The sequence below is a fragment of the Lepus europaeus genome, chromosome 8 (assembly GCF_033115175.1).
Source record: "Lepus europaeus isolate LE1 chromosome 8, mLepTim1.pri, whole genome shotgun sequence".
NCBI classification, from domain to species: Eukaryota; Metazoa; Chordata; class Mammalia; order Lagomorpha; family Leporidae; genus Lepus; species Lepus europaeus.
Genome location: NC_084834.1, coordinates 80656933 through 80669883, shown reverse-complemented (window position 1 = coordinate 80669883; position 12951 = coordinate 80656933). Strand labels below are relative to the sequence as shown.

The following is a 12951-nucleotide window of genomic DNA, read 5'->3' as shown; positions in this document are numbered from 1 at the left end:
CAGCCTCCAGTATGCAATAAATTTCTGCCATGTATAGATTACCCAGTCTATGATTTTGTGTAATAGCATCACAAATAGACTGAAGCAGAGGCACTGTTTTCTTTGGAATTATCCACACAGACTTTAAAGCCAGACTGACTACATTCAGAAACTTAGCAATTGTATTGAGTGAGCATCTTAGCAATGGAGTCTCAGTTTTGTGATATGTGAATGAGACACACTGAAATTTGTATACGGTACATTAAAAAATTACTTACCTCTTAGGGAATGACTGTATAAATTATTAGGGAATGACTATATAAATTATTTATTATTTAAAAGGAATAGTTTTAGGAGCTAGTGTTGTGGTGTGGTGGGTAAAGCCATGGCTTGCAGTACTGGCATCCCATATGGGCACCTGTTCAAGTCCTGCCTGTGCCACTTCAGATCCAGCTCTCTGCTATGACCTGGGAAAGCAGTAGAAGATGGCCCAAGTCCTTAGGCCTCTGCACCTGCATAGGAGACTTGGAAGAAGTTCCTGGCTCCTGGCTTCAATCAGCGAAGCTTGGAACTTTGTGGCCATTTGGGGAGTGAACCACTGGATGAACAACTCACTCTCTTCCTCTCTCCCACTTTCTCTCTCTGCCTTTCAAATAAATAAATAAATAAATATTTTTTTAAAAAAGTAATAGTTTTAGATGTTGTGTTCTTGACTTTTTTTTCCAAAGGAAAAGGCTATTCTAGTCTGATAGCCTGCTGCATGTTATCTTTTTTTTTTAACTTTTATTTAGTAAATACAAATTTCCAAAGTACAGTTTATGGCTTACAATGACTTTTTCTCCCCCCATAACTTCCCTCCCACCCGCAACCCTCCCTTTTCCTGCTACCTCTCCCATTCCATTCACATCAAAATTCATTTCCAATTATCATTATATACAGGAGATCAGTTTAGTATATATTAAGTAAAGATTTCAACAGTTTGCACCCACATAGAAACACAAAGTGAAAAATACTGTTTCAGTACTAGTTATTGCATTACTTCACATTGGACAACACATTAAGGACAGAGATCCTACATGAGGAGTAAGTGCACAGTGACTCCTGTTGTTGACTTAACAATTTGACACTCTTACTAATGGCATCAGTAATCTCCCTAGGCTTTAGTCATGAGTTGCCAAGGCTATGGAAGCCTTTTGAGTTCACCGACTTTGATCTTATTCTGACAATGTCATAGTCAAAGTGGAAGTTCTTTCCTCCCTTCAGAGAAAGGTACCTCCTTCTTTGATGGCCCTGTTCTTTCCACTGGGATCTCACTCACAGAGATCTTTCATTTAGTTTTGTTTGTTTGTTTGTTTTTTTCCAGAGTGTCTTGGCTTTCCATGCCTAAAATACTCTCATGACTCTTCAGCCAGATCCGAATGCCTTAAAGGCTGATTCTGAGGCCAGAGTGCTGTTTAGGACATCTGCCATTCTATGAGTCTGCTGTGTATCCCGCTTCCCATGTTGGATCGGTTTTTCCCTTTATGATTCTATCAGTTAGCATTAGCAGACATGAGTTTTGTTTATGTGATCCCTTTGACTCTTAGACCTATCAGTGTGATCAATTTTGAACTGAAATTGATCACTTGGACTAGTGAAATGGCATTGGAACATGCAACCTTGATGGGATTGTATTGGAATCCCCTGGCACATTTCTAACTCTACCATTTGGGGCAAGTCCAATTCTTATTTGTTTTGATAGTATTCAAGAGAAATTTATTATTCTTTTAACTTTTTTTAGTTCTAGCATGCCATGTTCAATATATAACTGAAAGATACATACCAAACATTTTAAATATTAATCAATTATGTATTTAACTCTCAACCTCTGAATGTAGTTTTTCAACAATGCAAGTGCCATGATTGTAAATAAACTCAATCTACTGGAGCCAATTTTAAGTATTAGTATTGAGAGTAGCTAGCAGTTATTTGGAAATCTGATACAGTGTCAGACACTGAGCTAAGCAAGTTCATGCAGTTTTGTGTTAGTGAAAGATTAACAGCGAAGATTCTAGAATCAGTGATGTGACTTCAAATCTCACTCCACCGTTTCCCAGCTGACCATTATCTGTGCTATACTTTGTACATAGACCATATGTTTTCCACTTGTAGTATTGTTCTAAGGATGAATTCAGTTAATAAGAGCACTTCAATCTGTGTCTGTCACATGGGAAGCACAGAATTAATGGCATCTATTATTGTTATATATTTTAGTCAGGCATTTTTGTTCCACTATCATAATCACTGTAGCAGGCCAGCAGCAAAATTCGCAGTGAGAAGACCTGAGCTTTATTCCCAGATCCAAATTCCAATATGACCTCGGTTAAGTCATATGAGAGCACTCTATCTTCATCTACTCACTTCAAAATAGCAATTAAATGAAACAATATCAGGAAAAGGTACATAAGGTATAAAATCTTTATGAAAATAGAAGCACCTTCTTACATAAACATATAAAAATAAGTATTGCATCTTGCCTATTCTTTTATAATGTTTTTTCCCTCACCTCACAGTTTCTACCCTATATCATACCCAATTTAGTGTTTCAAAAGTACAAACCCCAAATCACAGCAGCCCTTGTACATTTTCAAAGGTACGATGCACTGAACAAGAAATATTTAATGCACTAGTTTTCTGCTATTTGGAACAAGTTATTCCATGTGCAAAAATCAAATAACATATGTATTTCCCAATGCACACTGGAGGAAAAAAATGAAAGGTGGCATTTTCTCAAGCTTCCGATTTGCTCTAGTATATTTTTTCTTATGTTTTTCATCCCTGCTACTCTTTGCCTCCAAGTTAACCTGACGTTGACAAAATAAATTGTTGAGAAGTAAATGCATGTTAATTAAAAGCTTGAGACTGAGCATTCCTTTTTGTGCAGCATCAGATTTTCTAATTGATATATGTTCTTATGGTTTCAATCATACATTGTGTTGATAAAAGGTTTCCTTTTTTCCTGCTATTTAAGGGCTATTGCATCAGGTGGAAATGTTCCAGACCAAGGCATAATTCTTAGAATCACTTGTGTGGTTACCCCACACTCAGCATAAGCATTTCTCAGTAATTAGATAGGACTTACCATGCCAAGTACAGATTTCTGGAAACAACTTCCTTGCGGATATTCTCTGCCTGAGACATAAAACTTTTAAAAGATTTTGTAAAGTGAATTAGATTTTAAAAAATATTTTTAGGAACTCTTGAAAGCATATGGTGATGTTCTAATTCAAAAGTAATTTTAAAAACCTATTAGTCACTAAATAACTGATAAATATTTCCCATCAGATGTAGCTAATAAGAATTTTCTCTGATTCTTCCTGTGGAGAAAAGAACAATGTGATAATAAACCCAAATTTATCTGAAATGTTTTCCAGTGGAAACCTGTGATTGGATAGCATCTTGGAATTATACTGGCTTAGGCAATACTTCGGAATATTTTCCCCTATAGTCTTGAAAGTCATAATTTTCATTTGCTTATTTGCCTATGTTGAACCATCCTTGCATCCCTTGGATAAATCCCAATTGGGCAGGGCTATTGATCTTGCGTGTCCCCAGATCATATTCTGAGGAGCAAGGATTCAAGAAAGAACTTTTTAAAAACCCAGATGAGTCTCATGTAGCAGCATTAAAACAGTGCTAAATTCTGAAATTGTATAAAAATATAAATGATGCATAGGAGTAGTAATTTCTAAATTGTAAATAAAAATCATTCCATTACAATATAGCTACTTTTAAGTTAATTACAATTATTCAAAAACTAATCAATGTGAGTCTGCACATATTTTTTAGATCGAAATGTTATATTGATCAAATGGGCTTCTTGATGCTGTTGTTTGAGTAATTTACTTCAACCATGAAGCCAGTTCTGCAGTTCAGGTCCTAGTGATAAGGCTAAAGATTAGGGTCAGACCACAAGTTTGTAAAGTCTCAAAAATAATAAATGATAGGGCCAGAATTAGTATCCAATTTGACCACCAAACCTGGCCATATATTTTTACAAGATAGTATTTGTTTCTTTTGGTATAAGTTCTAAAACCTTAAGTTGAAAATAGAGTAAAAACTAAAAAAAATAATATATTATATTACACTTAACTATTTTATTGGAGTTATGTTAAAGGCATTTGATAGTAAACTTCTTTTTAAGTACCCGGCTTCTGAAATGATGCTGAACTGAAAACATTTCGGGGGGGGGTATATTTTTAAAAATGCATGAGACTTCCCTAATATATGATATAGACAATGGATAACATCCAATCTCAGAAGTCCTGATTTGGTGCTATAATAATACAAAATTCATGATGTCATATTATGAGAAAAGTGAGCCTTTGAATACACAACAAAATTACTTATTAAGCCATTCTAGAATAATTCTACTTACTGTTTTGAACAGTTCCGAACACATGTGCTATGTTTTCTGGGCAATAGATATTTATCTATGTGTCTATTTAAAAGAAGCTATTTTTCTTTTCTTAGTAACTTTAAAAATCAGTAATTTGGAGAGAAGAGTATTGACAGCCTAGATACCTAGTATTTTTTACTATTGACAAAATATATGGGAAGTAGGAGAAAACCATTTTCCAAAACTGCACCTTTTTCCAAACCTTTAAGTAGCTTCTGATTACCTAGCTTGTGCAATGAGATCTGTGACAGCTAAGGAAGGAAGAAGTGTAAAGAGTGGCTCAATCAAAGCTCAAAACCAGGGAAGTGGAAAATTGCATTTTGTTGCTTTGAATTAGGTAAGCTATTCTCTGAATATGTATGCACATATTTATTTTCTATGTTTATTAATTTAGAGTTCTTGACTTCTCTCTTACCCATTCTATAGTCCTTATTTAAACAAGTTGATATTTTGGTTTGATTTCTTTAAGCCATAGATGGTATTTCTCATAAAGAGAGGTTTTCTTCACCTCATTTTAATATCAATTAGTGTTTATGAACTTTACTCACTTGTGAATCTTAGTGTATTAGTTATGCTTCAAAGTAAAAATTATGTACGAGCTCTCTGGAAGCATTGAAACTAAACCAGATAGCACTACTTCAAATGAATACAAGACTGATGTGCGTAGAGTCAGATAGCAATGTGTGTGGAATGGCTCCATTTTTAATTATTTGTGTGTCTTCATGCACAACTGGGGTGTCAGCTGAAGACTGAGGTGTTTAACCTGGAGTCTACTGGCTCATGAACTGATTTCAAGGATCCAGAAACTAGCTGAAATTGAGTACAAAATGTATGCTTTTACATGCCCTGTGCACATTTCTTGAAAGAGGAACTCGATTTCAGCAACATCTAAGAGATCTGAAGTTCCTAAAAAAAAAAAAGTAAGAATTGCTGTTTAAAAGTAAGAGCTATTTTGGCACTTAGAAGAGCATATTAACTGACTATCAGGAAACAGAAATAATACATGTTAAGGTCAGAAATTTAGGAATGTGGCAAGTTTTTCCAACAGTCTTAAAGATTCTCAAGGAGGTAAAGAATTTACTTGCACTTGTGGAGCTACAAGTATGAGTCAGGCACTGTGTCATTTGCTTCTTTTTGTCTCATTAAATCTAAGTTACAATTCGGTGAGATGATTCCCCATTACTCTATGTCACAGATGAAAAATTTGAAACTCTGGAAACTTAAACACTTAGCAATTAGACCTCTACATTTATTGAGGTAATTATCATGTACCAGGATTTTTGCTAGTCATGGCTTCTTGCCTTATGACATTTAATCCTCTTTTCAATGCTATGACAAAAGTGTCGCTTTACTTTATAGAAGAGTAAAGTGAAATTTAAAAACTGATGTAGGTTACTCAAAACTGCACAATCATCAGAAGAACAGAATCAATATAAAAATCAAACAATATAATAGATTCCATGTTCATAGTTATAATTTGATATCAGATTTACTAAAAATTATTACTTTTATTAAAGTGCAACTCCTAATAAAGCAATAATCATCATTCACATTTATATTCTACTAAAATTATTTTATTCTTTAAGGAAAATTAACAGCAAGAGATAATGAATTTCTTAAAAGACTTGAAAGAACTTAGCCATACTCTTAGGAGAGATGAATTCAAAAGATTTCTGTAGGCTTAGAACTTCAGAGTTGAAGAGAAGGAATCTTAATATAATCCAGTCCACTGCCCTCTGATGTTGACTTTCCTTTATCTTATCTCCCTTAAATCGACATCCAGGCTCTGCTTAAAATTTTCCATGGGAAGAAAGCTCACTAGCTCTCAAGATGCAAGACATCCCATTTTAACATTTAAAAATATTAAAATGCTCTGGCATACAGAATAAATTATTCCTAGAATTGGAATATAATTCAACTAATGTGGGCAAGCTGAGCCTAAATACATTCAGAGCACAGATAGTAAAATGGTGTCCTTTTCCCATTTTCATTTTTCTTAGGCATCTAGCCCCTAGGTTTCATACATCTTCTTTTGCTTCAGGATTGTTTTTATTGACAGAAAATATATGAGCCAAATGTTAAAGATCTGTCTTCTTTATCATTGATAGCTACCTGAAAGCTCATATTTTCTTTTATTGTCTTGTGCCATATGTGGCTTTTAAAATCTGTCTCTTTGATTTACTTCCCTTGACACTCTGTGTATGCAGTATTTCATTAATTCTTCAAACATTTATTAAGCTTCCTGCTTTGTAACAGGCATCCTGTTAGAATACATAAAGCACAATTCCTTCTCTTAAGGAGATCACAATCTAGTGGAACAGACAGAGCAGTGGATCTATGTCAGTGGAAATGATGAACTCTCTGTAGAGTATAGGAGAGCCCCACCTAATCCAGGTTGTGACCTCCAAGAACCATGATTCCTAGGATGCTCCATTGCAGCTTTGTTCTAACATAATTCTTGTAGTACCACATCCATCTTCTGTATTTGCCCTGGGATCTGTGGCCTTTTTTTCAATCTTTGCTAGATGTCCTCTTGCCCTTTTAAAATTCAAGTTTATCTGAGACTTCCCTGAGCAACCAAATGACTTTCTTTGGGATGAGAGCCCTTATTTTACTCATCAGGAAAATTTTTGATTGCAGAGTTAGACTTGGATTTGTGACAGCATTCTTATCTTTTAGAATCCTCTTGACACATTCTGATTCATGATTCTTATTTTATTTTCTTGACAAAACAACCACCAGAGCTTATTTTCTTTTCCCTCTTACGGTCCTATGTCTTTCTCTCTGATGTGTTCCTGTGTAATAATAGCGTCACCCTCAGATAGGTGGTCCATTGACATAAGAAATGAATAAACCAGACAAAATGTGAATGTTGGTAAGGAACCACGAGAAGCTGAACATGCTTTGCTCACAATGATGTATTGATTTCAACACTGTGAACAGAAAATATAGAGAGTAAAAATCACCTTATAATTTTTAATACATCTTTAATTTTTATCATCATTGACCATGGACCTGATAATGTAGTGATATCTTAAACATTGTGTGATTAATTTTTAATGAGCTAAACCTTGGGTAATCTGATTTTTCTCTTTTTTACCCATCATATATTTGTAGCTCAAACTTCCAGACAAGGCATACAAGAAGCTGTCTGTATCTTGTGGCTCTGCTTATGCCATAAGACATCTCTTCAAAAAGGAAGGCCCTTCAAAGCCATATGTAATAAAGAAAAATAATTTACTAGAAGTCTCAGCATCATCTTCTATCATATATTGCAATTTAAGCCTCAGAGAAAAAATGCAGCTTTTTGTTCAAATAATAAGAGTATGTAGCAATCTAGTTCCATCTATTTACTTTCTTTCAAATAGCTGAAAGAGCTTTCATGAATATTATCTCATCCCAAAGACATTGAGGTATAGGTTTTATGTTCACCATTTTTTTTCTTGAAATATCCTTGTAACATTCCCATTTTCATTGTTTCTAAACAAGGTAAATGTCTCATCTCCCATAACAAAAATGACATAATATTTCACTTTTATTTCTATTTTCCTTCCACAAACATATTGTTATCCACCATCATCTTCTGCCTTTTCTAATACTCTTCAGATTATATCAACATCATCATATTGTTAATGTCCTTCCACTAGAACAAATCTCTTGTAGAGAACCAACTTACAGCTTTCTGCATTCTATAATTTGCCTATCAATTATGCAAAACTCTATAACCTAGCAAAAGTCATTAAATGATGAAAAACAACCTGATGTGATGTATTGACAATATTAAAAATGATAATCAGATATTTTGTGTGCTTTTTAAGATTAAAGCAAAATTTAAGTTCCCTTTTCCATAACTGAGGGGAAACAGGAAATCAGCTGTTTGCATTCCTTGGTCTATTCCCTCATGACAGCTTATCTTCTCTCTTCAGTATATTAAGCATGCACATGATATCTGGCAAAGAGTAATTTTCCATCCACATCCTTGCCTTGATGGAATCCAGCCAAGGTGTGTAGGCTTCACTTCCTAAGTAAATTCTGGGCCATGCTGTCAACAGGAAAAAAAAAGATTTTCTCTTCTGAGTCTTTAAACTTACAACTTTTTTCTAAATCTCATTAGAATGTATTCTGTTTGAGAACAGGCAAGAAGGGGTAGATGATGACAAAATAAGTTCCAAAAAGAAGGCACTAATGCAAGCAATCTGGTGTTATTAATGTGAGAGCTGTCAGGAGTATAGCTTGTAATAACAAGAACAGATAGTGCTTTTTTTCAAAGTCTGAACTTAAAGCTTCAACTGTAAGCAGGGAAATGACATTTACATTGAGATGTAAATTGCATCCAATGACACTGTTCATTTATGTAAGATGGGTTTATTTTGATTTTTTGGAAACATAAATTGAAGCCTTGTGTTTTCTCTAAGAAAGACTTATTGCACAGAAAGAAACACTTAAGATTGTCCCTGATGTATCAGGAAAATGTAAAGGCCGTTTCACTGCCTACACTTTTGTAGCAATAAAATGCAAAGGTAAACATATTTTTTAAGGTTTATTTGTCTATTTGAAAGTCAGAGTTACACAGAGAGAGAAGGAGAGGCAGAGAGAGAGAAGTCTTCCATGTGCTGGTTCACTCCCCAGACAGCTGCAATGGCTGGAGATACGCCAATTAGAAGCCAGGAGCCAGGAGCTTCTTCCAGGTTTCCCACACAGGTGCAGGGGCCTAAGGACTTGGGCCATCCTTCTGCTGCTTTCCCAGGCCATAGTAGTGACCTGGACGGGAAATGGAGCAGCGAGGACATGAACTGGCATCCATATGGGATGCCAGCACGGCAGGTGGCAGATTTACCTGCTACGCCACAGCGCCTATTTAAGAGGAAATCTTAATTAATAAAATTGTTTCTAAGTTCTTAAAAATTGCTTTTGAGGCAATGGAAAGTCCACTTCATAGTAAAGTAGAAATATGCAGAAACTTACCAGGTAAATACTGTTTTGAATCTGTATCTACAGACAAGTGATATGGTTCATAGAACCAAAAGACTGAAAAAAAAAATGGAAATTTCATTTTATTTTTCTTTCTCTCACATGTATAGATTGCAATTTTTACTGTTTTTGTACAGGTTCATACAGTAAATGATTCTCCAATTCCCATAGTCTTGTGTTAAAGTCCTAAAAATCATTATTGCAAGTTTCAAAGATCAACCCTGACTCTAAATTCTTCTATTGCATACACTGACTAAAACCTTCTTCAATAGAAATCTAAAACAATAAACTATCACCACTCTGTCCAACTGTATTTGACCCTTCTATAATTCTTTCATGGCATCAGTCTTTGGATGATTTTGGCTTATTTCTCTCCTTCAATTACTGGGCTGTCCTTTCTGGTTTAGCTCAGCATCTGAACATAGTAGAGAGCTAATAAAGATTGATTTCTTGTGTCACATTTGTCTTATTATGTGATATACATTAATTTTTTTTAAATTTTTGTTAATATAAAGAGAATGGATTTTACGTATTTCATAGGTACAATTCTAAAAAGATAACCCTACTTCACTCCTTCCTTCCTTCTCTCAATACCTCTTCCTTCTTTCCTTTCTTTTTTGTTTCTTTACTTTTTACAAAAACATAATTTCAATTTACTTTATAATAATGGGCTTATTGCACCATTAGACATGATGTTCAAAAAATAAAAAGTAGAAAGACCACTGTCCCTAGGAGTATAGAGAAGGGCTAAAAGCAATAATCAAATCATTAGATGTCAGTTTTACTCTTATACCTAATTTTTATTTTGTATTATACATACCACATATCAGAGAAAACAGACAAAAAGAAGAAAACAGAAAAAAAGACATTTGTCTTTTCGGAACCAGATTATTTCACTAAGCATAATGGTCTTCAATTGCATTCATTTTATTGCAAATGACAAATCCATCCTTTTTTATGGCTGAGTAGTTTTCCAATGTTTACGTATGCATGCATATATGTAAGTATGTATGTATGTATGTATGTATCACACATTTTATTTTATTTTTTTAACTTTTATTTAATGAATATAAATTTCCAATGTACAGCTTATGCATTAAAATGGCTTCCCCCCCCCATAATTTCCCTCCCACCCACAATCCTCCCCTCTCCCGCTCCCTCTCCCCTTCCATTCACATCAAGATTCATTTTCAATTCTCTTTATATACAGAAGATCAGTTTAGTATATATTAAGTAAAGATTTCAACAGTTTGCACCCACATAGAAACACAAAGGGAAACATACTGTTTGAGTAATAGTTATAGCATTAAATCACAATACACAACACATTAAGGACAGAGATCCCACATGAGGAGCAAGTGCACAGTGACTCCTGTTGTTGACCCAACAAATTGACACTCTAGTTTATGGCACCAGTAACCACCCTAGGCTCTCGTCATTAGTAGCCAAGGCTATGGAAGCCTTCCAAGTTCACCGACTCTGATCATATTTAGACAAGGTCATAAAATACAGAGTGAGGATAGTAACCAATGATCCTAAGAGTGGCATTAACCAGGTCTGAACAATTATACAGCATTAAGTGGGGAAGAGGACCACCAGTACACACAGGTTGGGAGTAGAGCCATTGGTGGTAGAGTAGAGGTTATGATTACAAAGGAATGAGGCCCAAGTGCACTAGACAGGGTCTAGAACAAAGGACAGAGTCATTATTAGAGGAGCTAAGAAAGGTGCTGTCTAAGCTACAATTAAGTTTTCTGATTGAGAGGCAAATAGAACCTGATAGAAGGGGCTTGATAATAATCTGTTGGGCTTTAGGCCTTATAAGTTAAGAGGCCCAGACCTATCTATCTCTTCACATGGGGTATATCCTAAGGGAGGTGAGGACCTCCTAGGGGAAAGCACTCTGTTGACTTTCATTACTTAGATGGCCTGGGAGGAGAGCTGGCTAGGTAAAGGCAGGTGGCATCTCTAACAAGAAATTTACAATTCTGCCTTCAATGTTGCTGACCCTACTTGGCCGTTCCCTCAGCTGCAGTGGTCACATTGGAAGTTGGGCTGAGTGAAGGGCTTTTCAGCTTAGAGCCAATAAGATCTGTGGCTCTGACCTGGGCATCCTTCAACTCCAGGGCAGGTCCATTTCCAGTGATCCAACTCTTGGCAGAGCTTCCAGGGCTCTTCACAAGTTGACTTCTGTTGAAGCCCAGGCTTACCACATTGAAAGCCACTGCAGTGGACTGGCCTGTTGGGTCTCCTTGAGGGCAGATCACTGTACAGATCAGCCAGTAATAGGCTTGCCACCCATTGCTTTTGATGCCTAGCTTTCTTTTCCTCCTGGTTTGTGTTAAAGCAGACCAGAGGATGCAAGTCAAGGGAGTGCCCAAGTCCCATCTCTAATCTTCGGTGGCCTAAACTACAAGTCTATAGCCACAGGCATGTTCTGTAGTAGTTTTTCTGAGGAAGACAATGCCCATTAGGAAAATTATATTCTCACTTAAAAACTTTCTTTCCCTTTGGTCTGAAAGGGAGGTTTTTTCTGCTTACTGTTTACTTCGTTGATGGTGAAGTAAATCTAGCTATGATATCTCACATTTTATTAATACAGTCAATAGTTGAAGGATATTCAGGTAGATTCCATAACTTAGCCATTGTGAATTGAACTGCAATAAACATGGGGGAGCAAATAACTCTTAGAAGCTGATTTCTTTTCAGTAAATTCCAAAGAGTGAATAGCCAGCACACATGGCAGATCTATTTTCAGATTTCTGAACAATTTCCATACTGTCTTCTATAATGGTTGTACTAGTTTGCATTCCCAACAACAGTGTATTAGAATAACTTTTTCTCCTCAATCTCAAGCATTTATTATTTTTTGTAACTTGGGATGATATCCATTCTAACTAGAGTGAGTTGAAATTTTAATGTGGTTTTTATTTGCATTTCACTGATGCCTAGTTTCCTGAGCATTTTTGCACATGTCTTAGCCATTTGCACTTCATCATTTAATAAGTGCCTGTCCATGTCTTTTGCCCATTGCTTATCTGGATACTTCGTTTTGCTATTGTTAAGTTTCTTGAGCTCCTTATATATTCTGTATATTAACCCTTTATCAGATGTATAATTAGCAAATATTCTCTACAATTCATTCAGTTGCCTCTTTACTTTTTCGAGTGTTTTTGTTATGTGCAGAAGCCTCTTTGCTTGATGCAATCCCATTTGTCTACTTTTGCTTTTATTGCCTGTGCTTCTGGGATCTTATCCAAGAAGCCTTTGCCTGCCATAATGTTCTGTAGAGTATCTCTGATGTTTTTCTCAATTAATTTGATGGCATCCAGTCTTGTATTGCGATCATTGATCTATTTAGTGTTGATATTTTTTTCATAAGGTGTAAGTTAGGGTTGGCGCCACGGCTCACTTGGCTAATCTTCTGCCTGTGGCACCAGCACCCAATGTTCTAGTCCCAGTTGGGGCACAGGATTCTGTCCCGGTTGCTCCTCTTCCAGTCCAGCTCTCTTCTGTGTCCTGGAAAGCAGTGGAGGATGGCCTAACAGCTTGGGCCCTGCACC

General features: G+C 35.8%; 1 pseudogene; it reads right to left on the bottom strand.

The window, feature by feature from the left end:
• LOC133765308 (phosphatidylinositol N-acetylglucosaminyltransferase subunit C-like) overlaps positions 1–12951 on the bottom strand; it is a 200738-nt pseudogene that overhangs the window by 129362 nt on the left and 58425 nt on the right.